The sequence below is a fragment of the Hypanus sabinus genome, chromosome 13 (genome assembly GCF_030144855.1).
Source record: "Hypanus sabinus isolate sHypSab1 chromosome 13, sHypSab1.hap1, whole genome shotgun sequence".
NCBI classification, from domain to species: Eukaryota; Metazoa; Chordata; class Chondrichthyes; order Myliobatiformes; family Dasyatidae; genus Hypanus; species Hypanus sabinus.
In genome coordinates this window covers 73,383,554-73,406,600 of record NC_082718.1, presented here as the reverse complement: position 1 = coordinate 73,406,600, position 23,047 = coordinate 73,383,554, and positions in this window count along the sequence as shown.

Below are 23,047 nucleotides of genomic sequence, written 5' to 3'. Positions count from 1 at the left end.
AGTAATCAGAGGAGGGCAGGTCCCAGATGGTAGTAATGAGAAGAGGGCAGCTCACACATGGCAGTAATGAGAAGAGTGCAGGTCCCAGACAGTAGTAATGAGAAGAGGGCAGGTCACAGATTGTAGTAATGTGAAGGGGGCAGGTCACATATAATAGTAATGAGAAGAGGGCAGGTCCCAGACAGTAGTAATGAGAAGAGGGCAGGTCACAGATGGTAGTAATTTGAAGAGGGCTGTGCTCAGATGGTAGTAATGAGAAGAGGGCAGGTCGCATATGGTAGTAATGAGAAGAGGGTAGGTCCCAGATGGTATTAATGAGAAGAGGGTGGGTCACAGATTGTATTAATGTGTAGAGGGCAGTTCCCAGAAGGTAGTAATGAGAAGATCGCAGGACCCAGATGGCAGTAAAGAGAAGAGTGCAGTTCCCAGATGGTAGTAATGTGAAGAGGGCAGGTCACAGATGGCAGTAATGTGAAGAGCGCAGGTCCCAGATGGTAGTAATGAGAAGAGGGCAGGTCACAGATGGTAGTAATTAGAAGAGGGCTGTGCTCAGGTGGTAGTAATGAGAAGAGGGCAGGTCGCAAATGGTAGTAATGAGAAGAAGGTAGGTCCCAGATGGTATTAATGACAAGAGGTTAGGTCCCAGATGACTGTAAAGAGAAGAGGGCAGCTGCCAGATTGTAGAAATGAGAAGAGGGAGGTCCCAGATGGTAGTAATGCGAAGAGGGCAGGCCCCAGATGGTAGTAATGTGAAGAGGGCAGGTCACAGATGGTAGTAATGTGAAGAGGGCAGGTCACAGATTGCAGTAATGAGAATAGGGCCGGTCCCAGATGGTAGTAATGAGAAGAGGACAGTTCACAGACAGTAGTGATGAGAAGAGGGCAGGTCACAGATGGTGTAATGTGAACAGCTCAGGTCACAGATGGTAGCAATGTGAAGAGTGCAGGTCACAGATGGTAGTATTGAGAAGAGGGCAGGTCGCAGATGGCAGTAAAGAGACGAGGGAAGGTCCCAGATGACTGTAAAGAGAAGAGGGCAGCTCCCAGATTGTAGTAATGAGAAGAGGGCAGGTCCCAGATGGTAGTAATGCGAAGAGGGCAGCTCCGAGATTGTAGTAATGAGAAGAGGTCAGGTCCAAGATGGTAATAATGTGAAGAGTGCAGATCACAGATGGTAGTAATGTGAAGAGTGCAGGTCACAGATTGCATTAATGAGAATAGGGCCGGTCCCAGATGGTAGTAATGAGAGAGGACAGTTCACAGATTACAGTAAAGAGAAGAGGGCAGGAGCCAGATTGCAGTAATGCGAAGAGGGAGGTCCCAGATGGTAGTAATGTGAAGAGGGCAGGTCACAGTTGGTAGTAATGAGAAGAGGGCAGGTCCCAGATGGCAGTAAAGAGAAGAGGTCAGGTCACGTATGGTAGTAATATGAAGGGTGCAGATCACCGATGGTGTAATGTGAACAGGGCAGGTCATAGCTGGTAGCAATGTGAAGAGTGCATGTCACAGATGGTAGTAATGAGAAGAGGGCAGGTCCCAGATGGCAGTAAAGAGAAGAGGGCAGGTCCCAGATGACAGTAAAGAGAAGAGGATGGATCCCAGATTGTAGTAATGAGAAGAGGGCAGGTCCCAGATGGTAGTAATGCGAAGAGGGCAGGTCCCAGATGGTAGTAATGTGAAGAGCGCAGGTCACAGATTGTAGTAATGAGAATAGGGCCGGTCACAGATGGTAGTACTGAGAAGAGGACAGTTCACAGACAGTAGTGATGAGAAGAGGGCAGGTCACAGATGGCAGTAATGAGAAGAGAGTAGGTCCCAGATGGCAGTATAGAGAAGAGGTCTGGTCACGTATGGTAGTATTGTGAAGAGTGCAGATCACAGATGGTAGCAATGTGAACAGCGCAGGTCACAGATGGTAGAAATGTGAAGAGTGCAGGTCACAGATGGTAGTAATGAGAAGAGGGCAGGTCCCAGATGGCAGTAAAGAGAAGAGGGCAGGTCCCAGATGACAGTAAAGAGAAGAGGATGGATCCCAGATTGTAGTAATGAGAAGAGGGCAGGTCCCAGATGGTAGTAATGCGAAGAGGGCAGGTCCCAGATGGTAGTAATGTGAAGAGCGCAGGTCACAGATTGTAGTAATGAGAATAGGGCCGGTCACAGATGGTAGTACTGAGAAGAGGACAGTTCACAGACAGTAGTGATGAGAAGAGAGCAGGTCCCAGATGGTTGTAATGTGACGGATGCAGGTTCCAGACAGTAGTAATGAGAAGAGGACAGTTCTCAGACAGTTGTGATGAGAAGAGGGCAGGTCCCAGATGGTAGTAATGTGAAGAGGGCAGGTCACAGATTGTAGTAATCAGAGGAGGGCAGGTCCCAGATGGTAGTAATGAGAAGAGGGCAGCTCACACATGGCAGTAATGAGAAGAGTGCAGGTCCCAGACAGTAGTAATGAGAAGAGGGCAGGTCACAGATTGTAGTAATGTGAAGGGGGCAGGTCACATATAATAGTAATGAGAAGAGGGCAGGTCCCAGACAGTAGTAATGAGAAGAGGGCAGGTCACAGATGGTAGTAATTTGAAGAGGGCTATGCTCAGATGGTAGTAATGAGAAGAGGGCAGGTCGCATATGGTAGTAATGAGAAGAGGGTAGGTCCCAGATGGTATTAATGAGAAGAGGGTGGGTCACAGATTGTATTAATGTGTAGAGGGCAGTTCCCAGAAGGTAGTAATGAGAAGATCGCAGGACCCAGATGGCAGTAAAGAGAAGAGTGCAGTTCCCAGATGGTAGTAATGTGAAGAGGGCAGGTCACAGATGGCAGTAATGTGAAGAGCGCAGGTCCCAGATGGTAGTAATGAGAAGAGGGCAGGTCACAGATGGTAGTAATTAGAAGAGGGCTGTGCTCAGGTGGTAGTAATGAGAAGAGGGCAGGTCGCAAATGGTAGTAATGAGAAGAAGGTAGGTCCCAGATGGTATTAATGACAAGAGGTTAGGTCCCAGATGACTGTAAAGAGAAGAGGGCAGCTGCCAGATTGTAGAAATGAGAAGAGGGAGGTCCCAGATGGTAGTAATGCGAAGAGGGCAGGCCCCAGATGGTAGTAATGTGAAGAGGGCAGGTCACAGATGGTAGTAATGTGAAGAGGGCAGGTCACAGATTGCAGTAATGAGAATAGGGCCGGTCCCAGATGGTAGTAATGAGAAGAGGACAGTTCACAGACAGTAGTGATGAGAAGAGGGCAGGTCACAGATGGTGTAATGTGAACAGCTCAGGTCACAGATGGTAGCAATGTGAAGAGTGCAGGTCACAGATGGTAGTATTGAGAAGAGGGCAGGTCGCAGATGGCAGTAAAGAGACGAGGGAAGGTCCCAGATGACTGTAAAGAGAAGAGGGCAGCTCCCAGATTGTAGTAATGAGAAGAGGGCAGGTCCCAGATGGTAGTAATGCGAAGAGGGCAGCTCCGAGATTGTAGTAATGAGAAGAGGTCTGGTCCAAGATGGTAATAATGTGAAGAGTGCAGATCACAGATGGTAGTAATGTGAAGAGTGCAGGTCACAGATTGCATTAATGAGAATAGGGCCGGTCCCAGATGGTAGTAATGAGAGAGGACAGTTCACAGATTACAGTAAAGAGAAGAGGGCAGGAGCCAGATTGAAGTAATGCGAAGAGGGAGGTCCCAGATGGTAGTAATGTGAAGAGGGCAGGTCACAGTTGGTAGTAATGAGAAGAGGGCAGGTCCCAGATGGCAGTAAAGAGAAGAAGGCAGGTCCCAGATGACAGTAAAGAGAAGAGGGCAGGAGCCAGATTGCAGTAATGCGAAGAGGGAGGTCCCAGATGGTAGTAATGAGAATAGGGCCGGTCACAGATGGTAGTACTGAGAAGAGGTCAGTTCACAGACAGTAGTGATGAGAAGAGGGCTGGTCCCAGATGGTAGTAAAGAAAAGAGGGCAGGACCCCGATGGTAGTAATGAGAAGAGGGCAGGTCACACATGGTAGTATTGAGAAGAGTGCAGGTCCCAGACAGTAGTAATGAGAAGATGGCAGGTCACAGATGGTAGTAATGAGAAGATGGCAGGTCCCAAATGACAGTAAAGAGAAGAGGGCAGGTCCCAGATGGTAGAAATTAGAAGACGGCAGGTCCCAGAGAGTAGTAATGAGAAGAGGGCAGATCAAAGATGGTAGTAATTAGAAGAGGGCTGTGCTCAGATGGTAGTAATGTGAAGAGGGCAGGTCACAGATGGCAGTAATGAGAAGAGTGTAGGACCCAGATGGTAGTGATGAGAAGAGGGTAGGTCCCAGATGGCAGTATAGAGAAGAGGTCTGGTCACGAATGGTAGTATTGTGAAGAGTGCAGATCACAGATGGTAGTAATGTGAACATGGCAGGTCACAGATGGTAGAAATGTGAAGAGTGCAGGTCACAGATGGTAATAATGAGAAGTGGGTATGTCCCAGATGGCAGTAAAGAGAAGAGGGCAGGTCCCAGATGACAGTAATGAGAAGAGGGTAGGTCCCAGATGGTAGTAATGCGAAGAGGGCAGGTCCCAGATGGTAGTAATGTGAAGAGGGCAGGTCACATATGGTAGTAATGTGAAGAGCGCAGGTCACAGATTGTAGTAATGAGAATAGGGCCTGTCACAGATGGTAGTACTGAGAAGAGGACAGTTCACAGACAGTAGTGATGAGAAGAGTGCAGGTCCCAGATGGTAGTAATGAGAAGAGTGCAGGTCCCAGATGGTAATAATGTGAAGAGGGCAGGTCACAGGTGGCAGTAATGTGAAGAGCGCAGGTCCCAGATGGTAGTAATGAGAAGAGGGTAGTTCCCAGATTGCAGTATAGAGAAGAGGTCAGGTCACGTATGGTAGTAATGTGAAGAGTGCAGATCACCGATGGTGTAATGTGAACAGGGCAGGTCATAGCTGGTAGCAATGTGAAGAGTGCAGGTCACAGATGGTAGTAATGAGAAGAGGGCAGGTCCCAGATGGCAGTAAAGAGAAGAGGGCAGGACCCAGATGACTGTAAAGAGAAGAGGGCAGCTCCCAGATTGTAGTAATGAGAAGAGGGCAGGTCCCAGATGGTAGTAATGTGAAGAGGGCAGCTCCCAGATTGTAGTAATGAGAAGAGGGCAGGTCCCAGATGGTAGTAATGAGAAGAGGACAGTTCACAGACAGAAGTGATGAGAAGATGGCAGGTCATAGATGGTTGTAATGTGAAGAATGCAGGTCGCAGACAATAGTAATGAGAAGAGGGCAAGTCCCAGATGGCAGTAAAGTGAAGAGGGCAGGTCACAGATCGTATTAATGAGAAGAGGGCAGGTCACAGACAGTAGTAATGAGAAGAGGGCAGTTCCCAAATGGTAGTATTGAGATGAGGGCGGGTCACAGATTGTAGTAATGTGAAGAGGTCAGGTCACAGACAGTAGTAATGAGAAGAGGGCATGTCCCAGTTGGTAGTAATGAGAAGATGGCAGATCCCAGATGATAGTAAAGAGAAGAGGGCAGGTCCCAGATGGTAGTAATTAGAAGAGCGCAGGTCCCAGACTGTAGTAATGAGAAGAAGGCAGGTCACAGAAGGTAGTAATTTGGAGAGAGCAGGTCCCAGATGGTAATAATGAGAAGAGGGCAGGTCGCAGATGGTAGTAATGAGAAGAGGGTAGGTCCCAGATGGTAGTAATGAGAAGAGGGCATGACCCAGATGACTGTAAAGAGAAGAGGGCAGCTCCCAGATTGTAGTAATGAGAAGAGGGCAGGTCCCAGATGGTAGTAATGTGATGAGGGCAGCTCCCAGATTGTAGTAATGAGAAGAGGGCAGGTCCCAGATGGTAGTAATGTGAAGAGGGCAGCTCCCAGATTGTAGTAATGAGAAGAGGGCAGGTCCCAGATGGTAGTAATGAGAAGAGGACAGTTCACAGACAGATGTGATGAGAAGATGGCAGGTCATAGATGGTTGTAATGTGAAGAATGCAGGTCGCAGACAATAGTAATGAGAAGAGGGCAAGTCCCAGATGGCAGTAAAGTGAAGAGGGCAGGTCACAGATCGTATTAATGAGAAGAGGGCAGGTCACAGACAGTAGTAATGAGAAGAGGGCAGTTCCCAAATGGTAGTATTGAGATGAGGGCGGGTCACAGATTGTAGTAATGTGAAGAGGTCAGGTCACAGACAGTAGTAATGAGAAGAGGGCATGTCCCAGTTGGTAGTAATGAGAAGATGGCAGATCCCAGATGATAGTAAAGAGAAGAGGGCAGGTCCCAGATGGTAGTAATTAGAAGAGCGCAGGTCCCAGACTGTAGTAATGAGAAGAAGGCAGGTCACAGAAGGTAGTAATTTGGAGAGAGCAGGTCGCAGATGGTAATAATGAGAAGAGGGCAGGTCGCAGATGGTAGTAATGAGAAGAGGGTAGGTCCCAGATGGTAGTAATGAGAAGAGGGCATGACCCAGATGACTGTAAAGAGAAGAGGGCAGCTCCCAGATTGTAGTAATGAGAAGAGGGCAGGTCCCAGATGGTAGTAATGTGAAGAGGGCAGCTCCCAGATTGTAGTAATGAGAAGAGGGCAGGTCCCAGATGGTAGTAATGAGAAGAGGACTGTTCACAGACAGAAGTGATGAGAAGATGGCAGGTCATAGATGGTTGTAATGTGAAGAATGCAGGTCGCAGACAGTAGTAATGAGAAGAGGGCAAGTCCCAGATGGCAGTAAAGTGAAGAGGGCAGGTCACAGATCGTATTAATGAGAAGAGGGCAGGTCACAGACAGTAGTAATGAGAAGAGGGCAGTTCCCAGATGGTAGTATTGAGATGAGGGCGGGTCACAGATTGTAGTAATGTGAAGAGGTCAGGTCACAGACAGTAGTAATGAGAAGAGGGCATGTCCCAGTTGGTAGTAATGAGAAGATGGCAGATCCCAGATGATAGTAAAGAGAAGAGGGCAGGTCCCAGATGGTAGTAAATAGAAGAGCGCAGGTCCCAGACTGTAGTAATGAGAAGAAGGCAGGTCACAGAAGGTAGTAATTTGGAGAGAGCAGGTCCCAGATGGTAATAATGAGAAGAGGGCAGGTCGCAGATGGTAGTAATGAGAAGAGGGTAGGTCCCAGATGGTAGTAATGAGAGGAGGGTAGGTCCCAGATGACAGTATAGAGAAGTGGTCAGGTCACGTATGGTAGTAATGTGAAGAGTGCAGATCACAGATGGTAGTAATGTGAAGAGTGCAGGATACAGATGGTCGTAATGAGAAGAGGGCAGGTCCCAGATGGCAGAAATGAGAAGAGGGCAGGTCCCAGATGACAGTAAAGAGAAGAGGGCGGGTCCCAGATTTTAGTAATGAGAAGAGGGCAGGTCCCAGACAGTAGTGATGAGAAGAGGGCTGGTCCCAGATGGTAGTAATGTGAAGAGGGCAGGTCACAGATTGCAGTAATGAGAAGAGGGCAGGTCACAAATGGTAGTAATGAGAAGAGTGCAGGCCCCAGACAGTAGTAATGAGAAGAGGGCAGGTCACAGATGGTAGTAATGAGAAGAGGACAGTTCACAGACAGAAGTGATGAGAAGATGGCAGGTCATAGATGGTTGTAATGTGAAGAATGCAGGTCGCAGACAGTAGTAATGAGAAGAGGGCAAGTCCCAGATGGCAGTAAAGTGAAGAGGGCAGGTCACAGATCGTATTAATGAGAAGAGGGCAGGTCACAGACAGTAGTAATGAGAAGAGGGCAGTTCCCAGATGGTAGTATTGAGATGAGGGCGGGTCACAGATTGTAGTAATGTGAAGAGGTCAGGTCACAGACAGTAGTAATGAGAAGAGGGCATGTCCCAGTTGGTAGTAATGAGAAGATGGCAGATCCCAGATGATAGTAAAGAGAAGAGGGCAGGTCCCAGATGGTAGTAAATAGAAGAGCGCAGGTCCCAGACTGTAGTAATGAGAAGAAGGCAGGTCACAGAAGGTAGTAATTTGGAGAGAGCAGGTCCCAGATGGTAATAATGAGAAGAGGGCAGGTCGCAGATGGTAGTAATGAGAAGAGGGTAGGTCCCAGATGGTAGTAATGAGAGGAGGGTAGGTCCCAGATGACAGTATAGAGAAGTGGTCAGGTCACGTATGGTAGTAATGTGAAGAGTGCAGATCACAGATGGTAGTAATGTGAAGAGTGCAGGATACAGATGGTCGTAATGAGAAGAGGGCAGGTCCCAGATGGCAGAAATGAGAAGAGGGCAGGTCCCAGATGACAGTAAAGAGAAGAGGGCGGGTCCCAGATTGTAGTAATGAGAAGAGGGCAGGTCCCAGACAGTAGTGATGAGAAGAGGGCTGGTCCCAGATGGTAGTAATGTGAAGAGGGCAGGTCACAGATTGCAGTAATGAGAAGAGGGCAGGTCACAAATGGTAGTAATGAGAAGAGTGCAGGCCCCAGACAGTAGTAATGAGAAGAGGGCAGGTCACAGATGGTAGTATTGAGAAGAGGGCATTTCACAGATTGTAGTAATGTGATGGGGTCAGGTCACATACAGTAGTAATGAGAAGAGGGCAGGTCCCAGGTGGTAGTAATGAGAAGATGGCAGGTCCCACATGACAGTAAAGAGAAGAGGGCAGGTCCCAGATTGTAGTAATGAGTAGAGGGCAGGTCGCAGATGGTAGTAATGAGAAGAGGACAGATCACAGACAGAAGTGATGAGGAGAGGGCAGGTCATAGATGGTTGTAATGTGAAGAATGCAGGTCCCGGACAGTAGTAATGAGAAGAGGGCAAGTCCCAGATGGCAGTAACGTGAAGAGGGCATGTCACAGATCGTATTAATGAGAAGAGGGTAGTTCCCAGATGGCAGTATAGAGAAGAGGTCAGTTCACGTATGGTAGTAATGTGAAGAGTGCAGATCACCGATGGTGTAATGTGAACAGGGCAGGTCATAGCTGGTAGCAATGTGAAGAGTGCAGGTCACAGATGGTAGTAATGAGAAGAGGGCAGGTCCCAGATGGCAGTAAAGAGAAGAGGGCAGGACCCAGATGACTGTAAAGAGAAGAGGGCAGCTCCCAGATTGTAGTAATGAGAAGAGGGCAGGTCCCAGATGGTAGTAATGTGAAGAGGGCAGCTCCCAGATTGTAGTAATGAGAAGAGGGCAGGTCCCAGATGGTAGTAATGAGAAGAGGACAGTTCACAGACAGAAGTGATGAGAAGATGGCAGGTCATAGATGGTTGTAATGTGAAGAATGCAGGTCGCAGACAATAGTAATGAGAAGAGGGCAAGTCCCAGATGGCAGTAAAGTGAAGAGGGCAGGTCACAGATCGTATTAATGAGAAGAGGGCAGGTCACAGACAGTAGTAATGAGAAGAGGGCAGTTCCCAAATGGTAGTATTGAGATGAGGGCGGGTCACAGATTGTAGTAATGAGAAGATGGCAGATCCCAGATGATAGTAAAGAGAAGAGGGCAGGTCCCAGATGGTAGTAATTAGAAGAGCGCAGGTCCCAGACTGTAGTAATGAGAAGAAGGCAGGTCACAGAAGGTAGTAATTTGGAGAGAGCAGGTCCCAGATGGTAATAATGAGAAGAGGGCAGGTCGCAGATGGTAGTAATGAGAAGAGGGTAGGTCCCAGATGGTAGTAACGAGAAGAGGGCAGGACCCAGATGACTGTAAAGAGAAGAGGGCAGCTCCCAGATTGTAGTAATGAGTAGAGGGCAGGTCGCAGATGGTAGTAATGAGAAGAGGACAGTTCACAGACAGAAGTGATGAGGAGAGGGCAGGTCATAGATGGTTGTAATGTGAAGAATGCAGGTCCCGGACAGTAGTAATGAGAAGAGGGCAAGTCCCAGATGGCAGTAACGTGAAGAGGGCATGTCACAGATCGTATTATTGAGAAGAGGGCAGGTCACAGACAGTAGTAATGAGAAGAGGGCAGTTCCCAGATGGTAGTATTGAGAAGAGGGCGGGTCACAGATTGTAGTAATGTGAAGAGGGCAGGTCACATACAGTAGTAATGAGAAGAGGGCATGTCCCAGTTGGTAGTAATGAGAAGATGGCAGATCCCAGATGATAGTAAAGAGAAGAGGGCAGGTCCCAGATGGTAGTAATTAGAAGAGCGCAGGTCCCAGACTGTAGTAATGAGAAGAGGGCAGGTCACAGAAGGTAGTAATTTGGAGAGAGCAGGTCCCAGATGGTAATAATGAGAAGAGGGCAGGTCGCAGATGGTAGTAATGTGAAGAGGGCAGGTCACAGATTGCAGTAATGAGAAGAGGGCAGGTCACAAATGGTAGTAATGAGAAGAGTGCAGGCCCCAGACAGTAGTAATGAGAAGAGGGCAGGTCACAGATGGTAGTATTGAGAAGAGGGCATTTCACAGATTGTAGTAATGTGATGGGGTCAGGTCACATACAGTTGTAATGAGAAGAGGGCAGGTCCCAGGTGGTAGTAATGAGAAGATGGCAGGTCCCACATGACAGTAAAGAGAAGAGGGCAGGTCCCAGATGGTAGAAATTAGAAGAGGGCAGCTCCCAGTTTGTAGTAATGAGTAGAGGGGAGGTCCCAGATGGTAGTAATGAGAAGAGGACAGTTCACAGACAGAAGTGATGAGAAGAGGGCAGGTCATAGATGGTTGTAATGTGAAGAATGCAGGTCCCGGACAGTAGTAATGAGAAGAGGGAAAGTCCCAGATGGCAGTAACGTGAAGAGGGCATTTCACAGATCGTATTAATGAGAAGAGGGCAGGTCACAGACAGTAGTAATGAGAAGAGGGCAGTTCCCAGATGGTAGTATTGAGAAGAGGGCGGGTCACAGATTGTAGTAACGTGAAGAGGGCAGGTCACATACAGTAGTAATGAGAAGAGGGCATGTCCCAGTTGGTAGTAATGAGAAGATGGCAGATCCCAGATGATAGTAAAGAGAAGAGGGCAGGTCCCAGATGGTAGAAATAAGAAGAGGGCTGGTCCCAGACAGTAGTAATGAGAAGAGGGCATGTCACAGATGGTAGTAATTTAAAGAGGGCAGGGTTCAGATGGTAGTAATGAGAAGAGGGTAGCTCCCAGATTGTAGTAATGAGAATAGGGCCGGTGCCAGATGGTAGTACTGAGAAGAGGACAGTTCACAGACAGTAGTGATGAGAAGAGGGCAGGTCCCCGATGGTAGTAATGAGATGAGGGCAGGTCCCAGATGGTGTAATGTGAACAGGGCAGTTCACAGATGGTAGCAATGTGAAGAGTACAGGTCACAGATGGTAGTAATGACAAGAGGGCGGGTCCCAGATGGCAGTAAAGAGAAGAGGGCAGCTCCCAGATTGTAGTAATGAGAAGAGGACAGTTCACAGACTGTAGTGATGAGAAGAGGGCATGTCTCAGATGGCTGTAAAGAGAAGAGGGCAGGTCACAGATGACTGTAAAGAGAAGAGGGCAGCTCCCAGATTGTAGTAATGAGAAGAGGGGAGGTCCCAGATGGTAGTAATGAGAAGAGGGCATGTCCCAGATGGTAGTAATGTGAAGAGGGCAGGTCACAGATGGTAGTAATGTGAAGAGGGCATGTCACAGATTGCAGTAATGAGAATAGGGCCGGTGCCAGATGGTAGTACTGAGAAGAGGACAGTTCACAGACAGTAGTGATGAGAAGAAGGCAGGTCCCCGATGGTAGTAATGAGAAGAGGGCAGGTCCCAGATGGTGTAATGTGAACAGGGCAGATCACAGATGGTAGCAATGTGAAGAGTGCAGGTCACAGATGGTAGTAATGACAAGAGGTTAGGTCCCAGATGACTGTAAAGAGAAGAGGGCAGCTGCCAGATTGTAGAAATGAGAAGAGGGCAGGTCCCAGACTGTAGAAATGAGAAGAGGGCAGGTCACAGAAGGTAGTAATTTGGAGAGAGCATGTCCCAGTTGGTAATAATGAGAAGAGGGCATGTCACAGATGGTAGTAATTTGAAAAGGGCAGGGTTCAGATGGTAGTAATGAGAAGAGGGCAGGTCCCAGACAGTAGTAATGAGAAGAGGGCAGGTCACAGATGGTAGTAATTTGGAGAGGGCAGGTCCCAGATGGTAGTAATGAGAAGAGGGCAGGTTGCAGATGGTAGTAATGAGCAGAGGGTAGGTCCCAGTTGGTAGTAATGAGAAGAGGGTAGGTCCCAGATGGCAGTATAGAGAAGAGCTCAGGTCACGTATGGTAGTAATGTGAAGAGTGCAGGTCACAGATGGTAGTAATGACAAGAGGGCGGGTCCCAGATGGCAGTAAAGAGAAGAGGGCAGCTCCCAGATTGCAGTAATGAGAAGAGGACAGTTCACAGACTGTAGTGATGAGAAGAGGGCATGTCTCAGATGGCAGTAAAGCGAAGAGGGCAGGTCCCAGATGACTGTAAAGAGAAGAGGGCAGCTGCCAGATTGTAGAAATGAGAAGAGGGCAGGTCCCAGACTGTAGTAATGAGAAGAGGGCAGGTCACAGAAGGTAGTAATTTGGAGAGAGCATGTCCCAGTTGGTAATAATGAGAAGAGGGCAGATCACAGATGTTAGTAATGTGAAGAGTGCAGGTCACAGATGGTCGTAATGAGAAGATGGCAGGTCACAGATGGTAGTAATTAGAAGTGGGCTGTGCTCAGATGGTAGTAATGTGAAGAGGGCAGGTCACAGATGGTAGTAATGAGAAGAGGGCAGGTCCCAGATGGCAGTAAAGAGAAGAGGGCAGGTCGCAGATGACAGTAAAGAGAAGAGGGCAGGTGCCAGATTGCAGTAATGCGAAGAGGGCAGGTCACATATGGTAGTAATGTGAAGAGCGCAGGTCACAGATTGTAGTAATGAGAATATGGCCGGTCACAGATGGTAGTACTGAGAAGAGGACAGTTCACAGACAGTAGTGATGAGAAGAGAGCAGGTCCCAGATGGTAGTAATGAGAAGAGTGCAGGTCCCAGATGGAAATAATGTGAAGAGGGCAGGTCACAGGTGGCAGTAATGTGAAGAGCGCAGGTCCCAGATGGTAGTAATGAGAAGAGGGTAGGTCCCAGATGGCAGTATAGAGAAGAGGTCAGGTCACGTATGGTAGTAATGTGAAGAGTGCAGATCACCGATGGTAGCAAAGTGAAGAGTGCAGGACACAGATGGTAGTAATGAGAAGAGGGCCGGTCCCAGATGGCAGTAAACAGAAGAGGGCAGCTCCCAGATTGTAGTAATGAGAAGAGGGCAGGTGCCAGATGGTAGTAATTTGAAGAGGGCAGGTCCCAGATGGTAGTAATGAGAAGAGGGCAGGTCCCAGATGGAAATAATGTGAAGAGGGCAGGTCACAGGTGGCAGTAATGTGAAGAGCGCAGGTCCCAGATGGTAGTAATGAGAAGAGGGTAGGTCCCAGATGGCAGTATAGAGAAGAGGTCAGGTCACGTATGGTAGTAATGTGAAGAGTGCAGATCACCGATGGTAGCAAAGTGAAGAGTGCAGGTCACAGATGGTAGTAATGAGAAGAGGGCCGGTCCCAGATGGCAGTAAAGAGAAGAGGGCAGGTCCCAGATGACTGTAAAGAGAAGAGGGCAGCTCCCAGATTGTAGTAATGAGAAGAGGGCAGGTGCCAGATGGTAGTAATTTGAAGAGGGCAGGTCCCAGATGGTAGTAATGAGAAGAGGGCAGCTCCCAGATTGTAGTAATGAGAATAGGGCCGGTGCCAGATGGTAGTACTGAGAAGAGGACAGTTCACAGACAGTAGTGATGAGAGGAGGGCAGGTCCCCGATGGTAGTAATGAGAAGAGGGCAGGTCCCAGATGGTGTAATGTGAACAGGGCAGATCACAGATGGTAGCAATGTGAAGAGTACAGGTCACAGATGGTAGTAATGACAAGAGGGCGGGTCCCAGATGGCAGTAAAGAGAAGAGGGCAGCTCCCAGATTGCAGTAATGAGAAGAGGACAGTTCACAGACTGTAGTGATGAGAAGAGGGCATGTCTCAGATGGCAGTAAAGAGAAGAGGGCAGGTCCCAGATGACTGTAAAGAGAAGAGGGCAGCTCCCAGATTGTAGTAATGAGAAGAGGGCAGGTCCCAGATGGTAGTAAAGAGAAGAGGGCAGGTCCCAGATGGTACTAATGTGAAGAGGGCAGGTCACAGATGGTAGTAATGTGAGGAGGGCAGGTCACAGATTGCAGTAATGAGAATAGGGCCGGTGCCAGATGGTAGTACTGAGAAGAGGACAGTTCACAGACAGTAGTGATGAGAAGAAGGCAGGTCCCCGATGGTAGTAATGAGAAGAGGGCAGGTCCCAGATGGTGTAATGTGAACAGGGCAGATCACAGATGGTAGCAATGTGAAGAGTGCAGGTCACAGATGGTAGTAATGACAAGAGGTTAGGTCCCAGATGACTGTAAAGAGAAGAGGGCAGCTGCCAGATTGTAGAAATGAGAAGAGGGCAGGTCCCAGACTGTAGTAATGAGAAGAGGGCAGGTCACAGAAGGTAGTAATTTGGAGAGAGCATGTCCCAGTTGGTAATAATGAGAAGAGGGCATGTCACAGATGGTAGTAATTTGAAAAGGGCAGGGTTCAGATGGTAGTAATGAGAAGAGGGCAGGTCACAGATGGTAGTAATTTGGAGAGGGCAGGTCCCAGATGGTAGTAATGAGAAGAGGGCAGGTCGCAGATGGTAGTAATGAGGAGAGGGTAGGTCCCAGATGGTAGTAATGAGAAGAGGGTAGGTCCCAGATGGCAGTATAGAGAAGAGCTCAGGTCACGTATGGTAGTAATGTGAAGAGTGCAGATCACAGATGTTAGTAATGTGAAGAGTGCAGGTCACAGATGGTCGTAATGAGAAGATGGCAGGTCACAGATGGTAGTAATTAGAAGTGGGCTGTGCTCAGATGGTAGTAATGTGAAGAGGGCAGGTCACAGATGGTAGTAATGAGAAGAGGGCAGGTCCCAGATGGCAGTAAAGAGAAGAAGGCAGTTCCCAGATGACAGTAAAGAGAAGAGGGCAGGTGCCAGATTGCAGTAATGCGAAGAGGGCAGGTCACATATGGTAGTAATGTGAAGAGCGCAGGTCACAGATTGTAGTAATGAGAATATGGCCGGTCACAGATGGTAGTACTGAGAAGAGGACAGTTCACAGACAGTAGTGATGAGAAGAGAGCAGGTCCCAGATGGTAGTAATGAGAAGAGTGCAGGTCCCAGATGGAAATAATGTGAAGAGGGCAGGTCACAGGTGGCAGTAATGTGAAGAGCGCAGGTCCCAGATGGTAGTAATGAGAAGAGGGTAGGTCCCAAATGGCAGTATAGAGAAGAGGTCAGGTCACGTATGGTAGTAATGTGAAGAGTGCAGATCACCGATGGTAGCAAAGTGAAGAGTGCAGGTCACAGATGGTAGTAATGAGAAGAGGGCCGGTCCCAGATGGCAGTAAAGAGAAGAGGGCAGGTCCCAGATGAGTGTAAAGAGAAGAGGGCAGCTCCCAGATTGTAGTAATGAGAAGAGGGCAGGTGCCAGATGGTAGTAATTTGGAGAGGGCAGGTCCCAGATGGTAGTAATGAGAAGAGGGCAGCTCCCAGATTGTAGTAATGAGAATAGGGCCGGTGCCAGATGGTAGCACTGAGAAGAGGACAGTTCACAGACAGTAGTGATGAGAAGAGGGCAGGTCCCCGATGGTAGTAATGAGAAGAGGGCAGGTCCCAGATGGTGTAATGTGAACAGGGCAGATCACAGATGGTAGCCATGTGAAGAGTACAGGTCACAGATGGTAGTAATGACAAGAGGGCGGGTCCCAGATGGCAGTAAAGAGAAGAGGGCAGCTCCCAGATTGTAGTAATGAGAAGAGGACAGTTCACAGATTGTAGTGATGAGAAGAGGGCATGTCTCAGATGGCAGTAAAGAGAAGAGGGCAGGTCCCAGATGACTGTAAAGAGAAGAGGGCAGCTCCCAGATTGTAGTAATGAGAAGAGGGCAGGTCCCAGATGGTAGTAAAGAGAAGAGGGCAGGTCCCAGATGGTACTAATGTGAAGAGGGCAGGTCACAGATGGTAGTAATGTGAAGAGGGCAGGTCACAGATTGGAGTAATGAGAATAGGGCCGGTGCCAGATGGTAGTACTGAGAAGAGGACAGTTCACAGACAGTAGTGATGAGAAGAAGGCAGGTCCCCGATGGTAGTAATGAGAAGAGGGCAGGTCCCAGATGGTGTAATGTGAACAGGGCAGATCACAGATGGTAGCAATGTGAAGAGTGCAGGTCACAGATGGTAGTAATGACAAGAGGTTAGGTCCCAGATGACTGTAAAGAGAAGAGGGCAGCTGCCAGATTGTAGAAATGAGAAGAGGGCAGGTCCCAGACTGTAGTAATGAGAAGAGGGCAGGTCACAGAAGGTAGTAATTTGGAGAGAGCATGTCCCAGTTGGTAATAATGAGAAGAGGGCATGTCACAGATGGTAGTAATTTGAAAAGGGCAGGGTTCAGATGGTAGTAATGAGAAGAGGGCAGGTCCCAGACAGTAGTAATGTGAAGAGGGCAGGTCACAGATGGTAGTAATTTGGAGAGGGCAGGTCCCAGATGGTAGTAATGAGAAGAGGGCAGGTCGCAGATGGTAGTAATGAGGAGAGGGTAGGTCCCAGATGGTAGTAATGAGAAGAGGGTAGGTCCCAGATGGCAGTATAGAGAAGAGCTCAGGTCACGTATGGTAGTAATGTGAAGAGTGCAGATCACAGATGTTAGTAATGTGAAGAGTGCAGGTCACAGATGGTCGTAATGAGAAGATGGCAGGTCACAGATGGTAGTAATTAGAAGTGGGCTGTGCTCAGATGGTAGTAATGCGAAGAGGGCAGGTCACATATGGTAGTAATGTGAAGAGCGCAGGTCACAGATTGTAGTAATGAGAATATGGCCGGTCACAGATGGTAGTACTGAGAAGAGGACAGTTCACAGACAGTAGTGATGAGAAGAGAGCAGGTCCCAGATGGTAGTAATGAGAAGAGTGCAGGTCCCAGATGGAAATAATGTGAAGAGGGCAGGTCACAGGTGGCAGTAATGTGAAGAGCGCAGGTCCCAGATGGTAGTAATGAGAAGAGGGTAGGTCCCAAATGGCAGTATAGAGAAGAGGTCAGGTCACGTATGGTAGTAATGTGAAGAGTGCAGATCACCGATGGTAGCAAAGTGAAGAGTGCAGGTCACAGATGGTAGTAATGAGAAGAGGGCCGGTCCCAGATGGCAGTAAAGAGAAGAGGGCAGGTCCCAGATGAGTGTAAAGAGAAGAGGGCAGCTCCCAGATTGTAGTAATGAGAAGAGGGCAGGTGCCAGATGGTAGTAATTTGGAGAGGGCAGGTCCCAGATGGTAGTAATGAGAAGAGGGCAGCTCCCAGATTGTAGTAATGAGAATAGGGCCGGTGCCAGATGGTAGCACTGAGAAGAGGACAGTTCACAGACAGTAGTGATGAGAAGAGGGCAGGTCCCCGATGGTAGTAATGAGAAGAGGGCAGGTCCCAGATGGTGTAATGTGAACAGGGCAGATCACAGATGGTAGCCATGTGAAGAGTACAGGTCACAGATGGTAGTAATGACAAGAGGGCGGGTCCCAGATGGCAGTAAAGAGAAGAGGGCAGCTCCCAGATTGTAGTAATGAGAAGAGGACAGTTCACAGATTGTAGTGATGAGAAGAGGGCATGTCTCAGATGGCAGTAAAGAGAAGAGGGCAGGTCCCAGATGACTGTAAAGAGAAGAGGGCAGCTCCCAGATTGTAGTAATGAGAAGAGGGCAGGTCCCAGATGGTAGTAAAGAGAAGAGGGCAGGTCCCAGATGGTACTAATGTGAAGAGGGCAGGTCACAGATGGTAGTAATGTGAAGAGGGCAGGTCACAGATTGGAGTAATGAGAATAGGGCCGGTGCCAGATGGTAGTACTGAGAAGAGGACAGTTCACAGACAGTAGTGATGAGAAGAAGGCAGGTCCCCGATGGTAGTAATGAGAAGAGGGCAGGTCCCAGATGGTGTAATGTGAACAGGGCAGATCACAGATGGTAGCAATGTGAAGAGTGCAGGTCACAGATGGTAGTAATGACAAGAGGTTAGGTCCCAGATGACTGTAAAGAGAAGAGGGCAGCTGCCAGATTGTAGAAATGAGAAGAGGGCAGGTCCCAGACTGTAGTAATGAGAAGAGGGCAGGTCACAGAAGGTAGTAATTTGGAGAGAGCATGTCCCAGTTGGTAATAATGAGAAGAGGGCATGTCACAGATGGTAGTAATTTGAAAAGGGCAGGGTTCAGATGGTAGTAATGAGAAGAGGGCAGGTCCCAGACAGTAGTAATGTGAAGAGGGCAGGTCACAGATGGTAGTAATTTGGAGAGGGCAGGTCCCAGATGGTAGTAATGAGAAGAGGGCAGGTCGCAGATGGTAGTAATGAGGAGAGGGTAGGTCCCAGATGGTAGTAATGAGAAGAGGGTAGGTCCCAGATGGCAGTATAGAGAAGAGCTCAGGTCACGTATGGTAGTAATGTGAAGAGTGCAGATCACAGATGTTAGTAATGTGAAGAGTGCAGGTCACAGATGGTCGTAATGAGAAGATGGCAGGTCACAGATGGTAGTAATTAGAAGTGGGCTGTGCTCAGATGGTAGTAATGTGAAGAGGGCAGGTCACAGATGGTAGTAATGAGAAGAGGGCAGGTCCCAGATGGCAGTAAAGAGAAGAGGGCAGGTCCCAGATGACAGTAAAGAGAAGAGGGCAGGTGCCAGATTGCAGTAATGCGAAGAGGGCAGGTCACATATGGTAGTAATGTGAAGAGCGCAGGTCACAGATTGTAGTAATGAGAATATGGCCGGTCACAGATGGTAGTACTGAGAAGAGGACAGTTCACAGACAGTAGTGATGAGAAGAGAGCAGGTCCCAGATGGTAGTAATGAGAAGAGTGCAGGTCCCAGATGGAAATAATGTGAAGAGGGCAGGTCACAGGTGGCAGTAATGTGAAGAGCGCAGGTCCCAGATGAATGTAAAGAGAAGAGGGCAGCTCCCAGATTGTAGTAATGAGAAGAGGGCAGGTGCCAGATGGTAGTAATGTGAACAGGGCAGCTCCCAGATTGTAGTAATGAGAAGAGGTCAGGTCACATATGATAGTAATGTGAAGAGTGCACGTCAGAGATGGTCATAATGAGAAGAGGGCAGGTCCCAGATGGCAGTAAAGAGAAGAGGGCAGGTCCCAGATGACAGTAAATAGAAGAGTGCGGGTCCCAGTTTGTAGTAATGAGAAGAGGGCAGGTCCCAGATGGTAGTAATGTGAAGAGTGCAGGTCACAGATTGTATTAATGAGAATAGGGCCGGTCCCAGATGGTAGTAATGAGAAGAGGACAGTTCACAGACAGTAGTGATGAGAAGAGGGCAGGTCCCAGATGGTAGTAATGAGAAGAGGGCAGGTCACACATGGTTGTATTGAGAAGAGTGCAGGTCCCAGACAGTAGTAATGAGAAGAGGGCTGGTCACAGATGGTAGTATTGAGAAGAGGGCGTTTCCCAGATTGTAGTAATGTGAAGGGGGCAGGTCACATACAGTAGTAATGACTAGAGGGCAGGTCCCAGATGGTAGTAATGAGAAGATGGCAGGTCCCACATGACAGTAAAGAGAAGAGGGCAGGTCCCAGATGGTAGAAATTAGAAGAGGGCAGGTCCCAGACAATAGTAAAGAGAAGAGGGCAGGTCACAGATGGTAGTAATTAGAAGAGGGCTGTGCTCAGATGGTAGTAATGAGAAGAGGGCAGGTCGCAAATGGCAGTAATGAGAAGAGGGGAGGTCCCAGATGGTAGTAATGAGAAGATGGCAGGTCCCACAGGACAGTAAAGAGAAGAGGGCAGGTCCCAGACAGTAGTAATGAGAAGAGGGCAGGTCAAAGATGGTAGTAATTAGTAGAGTGTAGGACCCAGATGGTAGTGATGAGGAGAGGGTAGGTCCCAGATGGCAGTATAGAGAAGAGGTCTGGTCACGTATGGTAGTATTGTGAAGAGTGCAGATCACAGATGGTAGTAATGTGAAGAGCGCAGGTCCCAGATGGCAGTAAAGAGAAGAGGGCAGGTCCCAGATGACAGTAAAGAGAAGAGGGCGGGTCCCAGATTGTAGTAATGAGAAGAAGGCAGGTCCCAGATGGTAGTAATGCGAAGAGGGCAGGTCCCAGATGGTAGTAATGTGAAGAGGGCAGGTCACATATGGTAGTAATGTGAAGAGTGCAGGTCACAGATTGTAGTAATGAGAATAGGGCCGGTCACAGATGGTAGTACTGAGAAGAGGACAGTTCACAAACAGTAGTGATGAGAAGAGAGCAGGTCCCAGATGGTAGTAATGAGAAGAGTGCAGGTCCCAGATGGTAATAATGTGAAGAGGGCAGGTCATAGGTGGCAGTAATGTGAAGAGCGCAGGTCCCAGATGGTAGTAATGAGAAGAGGGTAGTTCCCAGATGGCAGTATAGAGAAGAGGTCAGGTCACGTATGGTAGTAATGTGAAGAGTGCAGATCACCGATGGTAGTAATGAGAAGAGGGCAGGTCCCAGATGGCAGTAAAGAGAAGAGGGCAGGACCCAGATGACTGTAAAGAGAAGAGGGCAGCTCCCAGATTGTAGTAATGAGAAGAGGGCAGGTCACAGATGGTAGTAATGTGAAGAGGGCAGCTCCCAGATTGTAGTAATGAGAAGAGGGCAGGTCCCAGATGGTAGTAATGAGAAGAGGACAGTTCACAGACAGAAGTGATGAGAAGAGGGCAGGTCATAGATGGTTGTAATGTGAAGAATGCAGGTCGCAGACAGTAGTAATGAGAAGAGGGCACGTCCCAGATGGCAGTAAAGTGAAGAGGGCTTGTCACAGAACGTATTAATGAGAAGAGGGCAGGTCACAGACAGTAGTAATGTGAAGAGGGCAGTTCCCAGATGGTAGTATTGAGAAGAGGGCGGGTCACAGATTGTAGTAATGTGAAGAGGTCAGGTCACATACAGTAGTAATGAGAAGAGGGCATGTCCCAGTTGGTAGTAATGAGAAGATGGCAGATCCCAGGTGATAGTAAAGAGAAGAGGGCAGGTCCCAGATGGTAGTAATTAGAAGAGCGCAGGTCAAAGACTGTAGTAATGAGAAGAGTGCAGGTTACAGAAGGTAGTAATTTGGAGAGAGCAGGTCCCAGATGGTAATAATGAGAAGAGGGCAGTTCGCAGATGGTAGTAATGAGAAGAGGGTAGGTCCCAGATGGTAGTAATGAGAAGAGTGCAGGTCCCAGATGGAAATAATGTGAAGAGGGCAGGTCACAGGTGGCAGTAATGTGAAGAGCGCAGGTCCCAGATGGTAGTAATGAGAAGAGGGTAGTTCCCAGATGGCAGTATAGAGAAGAGGTCAGGTCACGTATGGTAGTAATGTGAAGAGTGCAGATCACCGATGGTAGCAAAGTGAAGAGTGCAGGTCACAGATGGTAGTAATGAGAAGAGGGCCGGTCCCAGATGGCAGTAAAGAGAAGAGGGCAGGTCCCAGATGACTGTAAAGAGAAGAGGGCAGCTCCCAGATTGTAGTAATGAGAAGAGGGCAGGTGCCAGATGGTAGTAATGTGAACAGGGCAGCTCCCAGATTGTAGTAATGAGAAGAGGTCAGGTCACATATGATAGTAATGTGAAGAGTGCAGGTCAGAGATGGTCATAATGAGAAGAGGGCAGGTCCCAGATGGCAGTAAAGAGAAGAGGGCAGGTCCCAGATGACAGTAAATAGAAGAGGGAGGGTCCCAGTTTGTTGTAATGAGAAGAGGGCAGGTCCCAGATGGAAGTAATGTGAAGAGCGTAGGTCACAGATTGTATTAATGAGAATAGGGCCGGTCCCAGATGGTAGTAATGAGAAGAGGACAGTTCACAGACAGTAGTGATGAGAAGAGGGCAGGTCCCAGATGGTAGTAAAGAAAAGAGGGCAGGACCCCGATGGTAGTAATGAGAAGAGGGCAGGTCACACATGGTTGTATTGAGAGGAGTGCAGGTCCCAGACAGTAGTAATGAGAAGAGGGCTGGTCACAGATGGTAGTATTGAGAAGAGGGCGTTTCCCAGATTGTAGTAATGTGAAGGGGGCAGGTCACATACAGTAGTAATGACTAGAGGGCAGGTCCCAGATGGTAGTAATGAGAAGATGGCAGGTCCCACATGACAGTAAAGAGAAGAGGGCAGGTCCCAGATTGTAGAAATTAGAAGAGGGCAGGTCCCAGACAGTAGTAATGAGAAGAGGGCAGGTCACAGATGGTAGTAATTAGAAGAGGGCTGTGCTCAGATGGAAGTAATGAGAAGAGGGCAGGTCGCAAATGGCAGTAATGAGAAGAGGGCAGGTCCCAGATGGTAGTAATGAGAAGATGGCAGGTCCCACAGGACAGTATAGAGAAGAGGGCAGGTCCCAGATGGTAGAAATTAGAAGAGGGCAGGTCCCAGACAGCAGTAATGAGAAGAGGGCAGGTTAAAGATGGTAGTAATTAGAAGAGGACTGTGCTCAGATGGTAGTAATGTGAAGAGGGCAGGTCACAGATGGCAGTAATGAGAAGAGTGTAGGACCCAGATGGTAGTGATGAGAAGAGGGTAGGTCCCAGATGGCAGTATAGAGAAGAGGTCTGGTCACGTATGGTAGTATTGTGAAGAGTGCAGATCACAGATGGTAGTAATGTGAACAGGGCAGGTCACAGATGGTAGAAATGTGAAGAGTGCAGGTCACAGATGGTAGTAATGAGAAGTGGGCAGGTCCCAGATGGCAGTAAAGAGAAGAGGGCAGGTCCCAGATGACAGTAAAGAGAAGAGGGCGGGTCCCAGATTGTAGTAATGAGAAGAGGGCAGGTCCCAGATGGTAGTAATGCGAACAGGGCAGGTCCCAGATGGTAGTAATGTGAAGAGGGCAGGTCACATATGGTAGTAATGTGAAGAGCGCAGGTCACAGATTGTAGTAATGAGAATAGGGCCGGTCACAGATGGTAGTACTGAGAAGAGGACAGTTCACAAACAGTAGTGATGAGAAGAGAGCAGGTCCCAGATGGTAGTAATGAGAAGAGTGCAGGTCCCAGATGGTAATAATGTGAAGAGGGCAGGTCACAGGTGGCAGTAATGTGAAGAGAGCAGGTCCCAGATGGTAGTAATGAGAAGAGGGTAGTTCCCAGATGGCAGTATAGAGAAGAGGTCAGGTCACGTATGGTAGT